This window comes from Ochotona princeps, chromosome 6 (assembly GCF_030435755.1).
Source record: "Ochotona princeps isolate mOchPri1 chromosome 6, mOchPri1.hap1, whole genome shotgun sequence".
Taxonomy (NCBI): domain Eukaryota; kingdom Metazoa; phylum Chordata; class Mammalia; order Lagomorpha; family Ochotonidae; genus Ochotona; species Ochotona princeps.
The window spans coordinates 33207984-33213983 of record NC_080837.1 but is presented as its reverse complement, the minus strand read 5'-3'; the positions used below and the strand labels follow the sequence as shown (position 1 = coordinate 33213983).

Here is a 6000-nt window from a genome sequence, read left to right as displayed (position 1 = left end):
ATAGCGAGGGAGTGACAAAAATAACTACACTGACAAACTTAATGGTTCAAGAAGTCTCCTTGTTCTTTTCATTAGAGAGCAGGGAAAAGGATGAAAAGCAGAGGGAGCTAGCCAGCCTGAAGCCATCAGAGATGTGCTGCTTTTTGCCTTCAGAATGAATTGCACTCAACCCTGCACTCTATAGGCGGAGGGTTCTTATTCATTGCCATGCAGCACTGTAACTGCTGGAGACTTTATTGTCCACCTGTTAGGTGGCTTTATGTGCTGTTTCTTAGCTGTTTGGGACCTTTCTGCCATGTCTGATATGTGAGGCAAGGATCCAAGCATATGCCTGGAGAGTGTCCAAGGTTAAACTACTGTGTGGAACTTGAAAAAGGCCCAATGGAGATGGCCAGAAATCATTTTCTATATTCAGTTGTTGAAGGACACACATACATGGTTTGTGTGTGTGTTTGTGTGCATGCATTTGTAGTGAAACCGCAACAATTGCAATGGTTCATTTTTCTTCCCTTGGATACTCACCTGGTTCCCAGTCATGCTTGGAGACATTTGCAAATCCCATTGGCCACGTCATTTTATGTTTAGGAACTCTGTGCTGCTTGTAACTATTTCCTTTGAGTCCTTAAAATGTCACAACTCATAGGCCTGCTTTATTTACATGCTCAATGATTTTCTGGGACTGTGAAGTTGTATCTTCCCTGCTGGGAGAAAAAATTGCATAGATTCACAAGTGATTAAGCCTGTAACAATAACTAACACTTATTGAGCACTTACTGTCTACCAGACATTCTGCTAAGCATTTTATGTGTAATATTTCTGGCGGGGTGGCTTTTATTATCTTCACTTTACAAAGGCCAGAAGGTTAACAGCCCAGAGGTAGATAATAATTGGCTGAAACATGGTTTAGAAACAGGAAGGCTGAACCCACAGCTGCATTCTTCAGCACCCCCATGCTGAGCTCCCTTCCCCACCTCCCACAAGGCCCTCTCCTGGGATCCCACTGTAGGCACTCTCTAGCATGTCTCTCTCCCTGTTACCCTCCCAGGCTCCCCGACTCTCCTGGCTGTGCATCTGCTGTGGGACTTATTCTTGACGTCAGCCTCCATTGCCCCAAGTTATTACAATGCAAGCCCATGTTTTTAGAAGGACCTCCATGGCCTGTGTTTCCATCTGTAAATTGGGATTAAGGTGACATCTCTCTCTTGAGGATTGAGTGAGGACTAAGAGATACAGTACAAGTGAAATCCTATTAGCATAGTATTTGGCACCATGATAAGTACCGAGTGCTATACACCTCTGCTCTTTTCTTAACAGAATACCCCAGAGGTAAAATTGCATGTATTTTTGTGGATATGAAAAATGAAACTAAGTGGATAAATAACCTGGCTTAGGGAAATCCTACTAATAACCAGAAAAAGCTAGAGGGACCTGTTCCGTACTAGGCAGTCCCTCCTCCAGTTCCCGACAGACCTCTGTCAATTCCTCACATTGTCAGCAATGCCTTGGCTTTTCTGATTACGATTTGGGGGTCACTTCCCATGTTCAGTTCATCTGAAGTGCATGGTAGCCATTCCGTTGCAGACGCTCAGATTTTCCTGTGTATCCTGAGAGGAAGGCTTCACAATGTTCTTGCATCTCCATGTGCCAGTGTGCACACTGGGAGAGAGCAGCAAACAGCCTAGCGGCCAGATGCTTTGGACAGTTCCCTTGGGTGACAGAGCAGGTAGGTACCTCCATGCGGGGAGTCCCATTGTGGGAAATTTCTCTACCTGAGAAACTCACAGGCCACACAGCAGTCACAGAGCAAAGAGTCTAGCACTATGACCCAGATAAGATCCATTTAACAAAGTAAAGACTTCTGGTAAGCAGCCAGGACAAACTATGCTGGGCAGGGCCTACCCAGGAGGGGCAAAGCAGAGCAAAGCAAACCAGAGCAAAATGAAGCGCTCTGCCACCTTCCCCACTGCAAAGTGCACTCTAGGCAAGGGCTCTAACTGAATTGAAATGTTTTCTCCAAGAAGGGCTTGGAATACTACAGGAGCATTTGTTTTCCCTTAATTGAAAGTATTTCCACCGCAAGGAAGAGTGGTATTGCTGTATATATAATGTGTTAAGGTTTACAGATTTTTTAAGAAGATGAATAAAATCAAATTGTTTTCTGATATCTATGCAGTCACCTATACAACACAAAGTAGCTTAAGTAGAAGAGGAACTCGGAATAATAGAGTAAAATTCCACGACAATGCCTGCTAAAAATGCAAATTTGATCTTGTCAGTGATCGTGTAGCTAAGCAGAATAAACTTAGGAGAAAAGGCGGTTTGAAGCTGACTGCTTACGGTGATCATGTGTGTTGGCGTGGGTAAGAACTGTGAGGTCTGGCTTCAAGGAATAAGGAAAGCCTGGGGAAACCCTGAAGAATTGGGAGGTGGGGGAAACATGTCACTCAAAGTTTGGAAGGATGGGTGGCAGGATTCAGATTTACTTCCAAGAATGGAGCTAATGAAACTTGGACGAAGTGCAATTAGTAAATGTTAACCACTACCACTGTGTGCTTCAAATGTTCCCTTCCCAGAACAATGAAAACATACAATGACTGTGCTGTGAGAAAGCATTGCAGTGTAATAACAACAGATACCACGTGTTTAGAAAGATAGAGTACTTGTACATTTTGAAAAGAAAATCCTCGCATGTTAAATGCTAAACAGTAGGTACACAAAAGAATCCCTTCAACTCAGGAGAGGCAGGGGGTCAGGAGAGTTGGCTTCTGAGTGCAGCGAGAAGCTGCTCAGTAGAGGATGTCACAAGAGAGTCTTCTAGCGGCGGGGTGATGTTCAGGATGAGTACGACAGGGATGAAGGATGGTATGAATTGCAACTGAGGGAAGATCAGTGAGGAGATAGTACCATAGGGCCCCATTCTAACGCTAGTTAGCTCCTCTGGTCTGTTCCTGTGCCACAGCCTGGATAGCCTGGGTCTGTCCGCTGGCGCAGCACTGATACGGAAGTGGATGCTGCGTGAGGGATATGAAGCTGGAGTGGGTGCCCTGAGTGGTCTGAAACTGCACTGCTGGAATGCTTAGGACAAGATGTTCCTGCTGCGCTTTCTGAAGATACAGTGTGAATGAAGGGCAAAGCTGGACAAGTGCAGCGAGGTGGGCTGAGAACAAGGTCCAGTTGGGAACTGTGATCTGTAAGCTGAAGGCATGAACTGTACTTCCCTTTAGATGAGAAGTCTGGAGGGAACAGCTCCTTAAATTTTTCAGAAATCACCTACCAACGTGGGACCCGCATTTATGTCACCACTTATCCGCTCTAGTCACTTTAAGAAGCTCTTAATACAGCGTTCACCAGGAAGGAGAAGGAAACTGTAAGCCATCAGTACTTCTCTCAATCAGTTGGACAGAAGTGGGATCCATGGGGAAACACATTTTTGATGTCTTCCAACAAGGAGTTTAGCCAAAAGGAATTTCTTCAAATTTGTTCCAAAATTTACTTCCTCTGTGATTTGCATTGTACTATTGGTGTTTTCCTTTGATGTATACACTTCAACTAGTATTTTAGAGAAGTGCTGATAGAGATAGTAGAAATTCAGGGATACTTTCCGGTTTGGTCTACCTCCTAGGGCTCTTAAATCATTTCAAATCTGAAATGGTCAGGGTTTCTTGTCATCCAAAGTTTGGTGCAAGTCTTGATACGAGGCGCCAGAAGAGGGCAGCAGAGAGCTGGGAAGCCCTTCACTGCAGGCCAGAGGAAACTGGTTAAGTGGAAGAATTCCAGGCAGGTGGTGAAGGAGGAAATATTTGCTCCTTTATGGGGTGTGGGGTATGCCAGTTGTCTGTGCTTCATAAATTAACCAAAGACCAGAGTCATTACTCAGACCAGAAACTGAAATCAATAAAGAATGCAATAGGGAATGGCAGTTTTAGAACTGGAAGAGATAGAAACAGATTCTGAGATATTGCTGGGAACATGGAAAGGCAAGCCAGCTTGTTGGTGACCTGGGCTCATGATAACTCGTGAGACTCACACCCTGATGAGTTTATGCTTGGATACAAAGCCAAACCAGAAGAGTAAGACTTTATGGAAGGGCTGAACCAATTGGAAAGGAAAATTTTAGGGTCAGATTTCAAGGACCTGGGGAAGTACTGAAATTTGGAAAGGATTAATAGAATCCTCCCAGGTCAGTGCTTACATCATAAGGAAAGAATCTGGAGGGTGTGTGTTATGTGTCTAAATCAAACAGGAAGTGCTTTATGTTTAAACTGAGACAAGGAAGAATGAACCAGACCAGGATAGCTAGAGAAGGCATTCCAAAATCACCTGTAGTCGGAGTTCAGACTCCCACGCAGCTGTGCTGTTAGCGGTGCTGACTTGAGTTCAGTTAGGCCCAAACTTCCACCGGATGTTGTAGAACTTTGCCGAAGTGCGGTGTGCAGACCAGCAAGCAGCATCGGCATCACTTGGGAGCTTATTACAATTTGGAACTTCAGGTCCTCAGACCTACAGATACAGAATTTGCATTTTAACAAGATCCCTAGATGATTTCTGCGCATACCATGCATATTAAAGTTTGAGAAATACCACTCCACCAGCAGTCTAGTCAAGACTGAATGAAGCTGATGTCAGTGGGAGGTTAGTAAGAGTATCCTGTAATGAAGGACCAGTGGGGAGTAGCTGCATTTGGATGAGAGCTGGTGTACCTGTTGATATTACACAAACTCAGTATGTCCTTGTGGCTTCTGGTTTGTCACACCCAATGAGATTCCTTATGGTGATAGGCAAAAGTCATTCAGCTAGTGTCCCTTATTTACTCCACAGAGGGACTGGAGTGGGCAAAGCTGAATACTGTCTCAGACTGACAGTGCGAATCAGAGTTGAAGGTGTTGCCTCCAAGAAGCAAGGGGCTTCTCCAAAAAACTTTGCCATGTGGGATCCAGAGCCTGCATATCCGGAAACTAGATTTTAGATTGTTGCCGGTCTGCATTTTCGAATGTTATCGAAAACCAGTCTGACTTAGACAAGGCACCATTAGTGCTAATCTCACAGCGTTTGTGTCTGTGTTGGTTTCTTACCGCCTCTGTAATGAATGTCTCCACGTTATGGCTTAAAACTGGCAGAGATACATTCTTTAGTTGTGGAGGACCTCGGGGAGTGTCTGCCTTTGGCGCAGGATTCTAGAGGCTGCAGCAGAATGTATTCCCTTCTCTTACTCCTGACCCTTTGTCTCTTGGAAGCAGGAGGCGGCTCAGAACCTGGAGGATTCCTATTATCTCCCTTTTCTCGGTCAAATCACCCCCTGCCCTCCTCTTGCATGATGTCTTATCCATGACAATGAAGTCCCACCCCGGAGGTGAAGGAGAATCTGCCTGTCTGGGAATTCTCAGTTTGACCACATCTTCCAAACCAGTTTTGCATGTCAAGAAATACTCACATGCACTGGGCTGGAGACCTCGATGTCTTTGAGGGGTATATTCCACCTACGGTGTGCTTAAACCATGATTAACAAATGATAAGAAACATGTTTTCCCTTGGTAGAATCTTCTCCTTGGTATTAAAAAATCAGACTTGAACCAGAAAATGACTTGGAAAACAGAATAAGTAAACACAGAAGGGATTGCACTGTGTAAGGCTGGCTAAGCCTTGGTGACAAATCCCTGATGACCAACAGCTCATGTCCATGCTGGTCTCTCTCCTCGGCTCTGGCCTGGCTTACATGGGCACCTTGTTCCACAGGACTACCCTTTGTTGCTTGGAAGATTCTTTCTCCAGATGCATAAAACTGTAGGGAAAGCTCCAGGTCTTGTTTTTCATGAATTGTTTTAAAAGACCCACCTGTAATGGTACAGGAAAGAAAGCAGTGCAGGCAGAAAAATAGTTAGTGCAGATAAGGTACTAGTAGCATCACCTTAGAGGGTGTTGGTGCTTGGAGGGCAACTTAGAAATATCTAGTCCAACTCCCAATATTTCAGTGGGGAAATAAGTCCCAGAGAGACAGTGGCA

At 44.8% G+C, this 6000-nt stretch overlaps 1 long non-coding RNA gene across 1 annotated transcript in view; it reads left to right on the top strand.

Moving 5' to 3' along the window:
- Nucleotides 1-4278: 4278 nt before the first annotated feature.
- LOC131480456 (uncharacterized) overlaps nt 4279-6000 on the top strand; it is a 368356-nt gene continuing 366634 nt past the window's right edge. The window contains exon 1 of the long non-coding RNA XR_009245543.1: nt 4279-4632. This is a non-coding gene — a long non-coding RNA (uncharacterized LOC131480456). The remainder of the gene's footprint in view (nt 4633-6000) is intronic.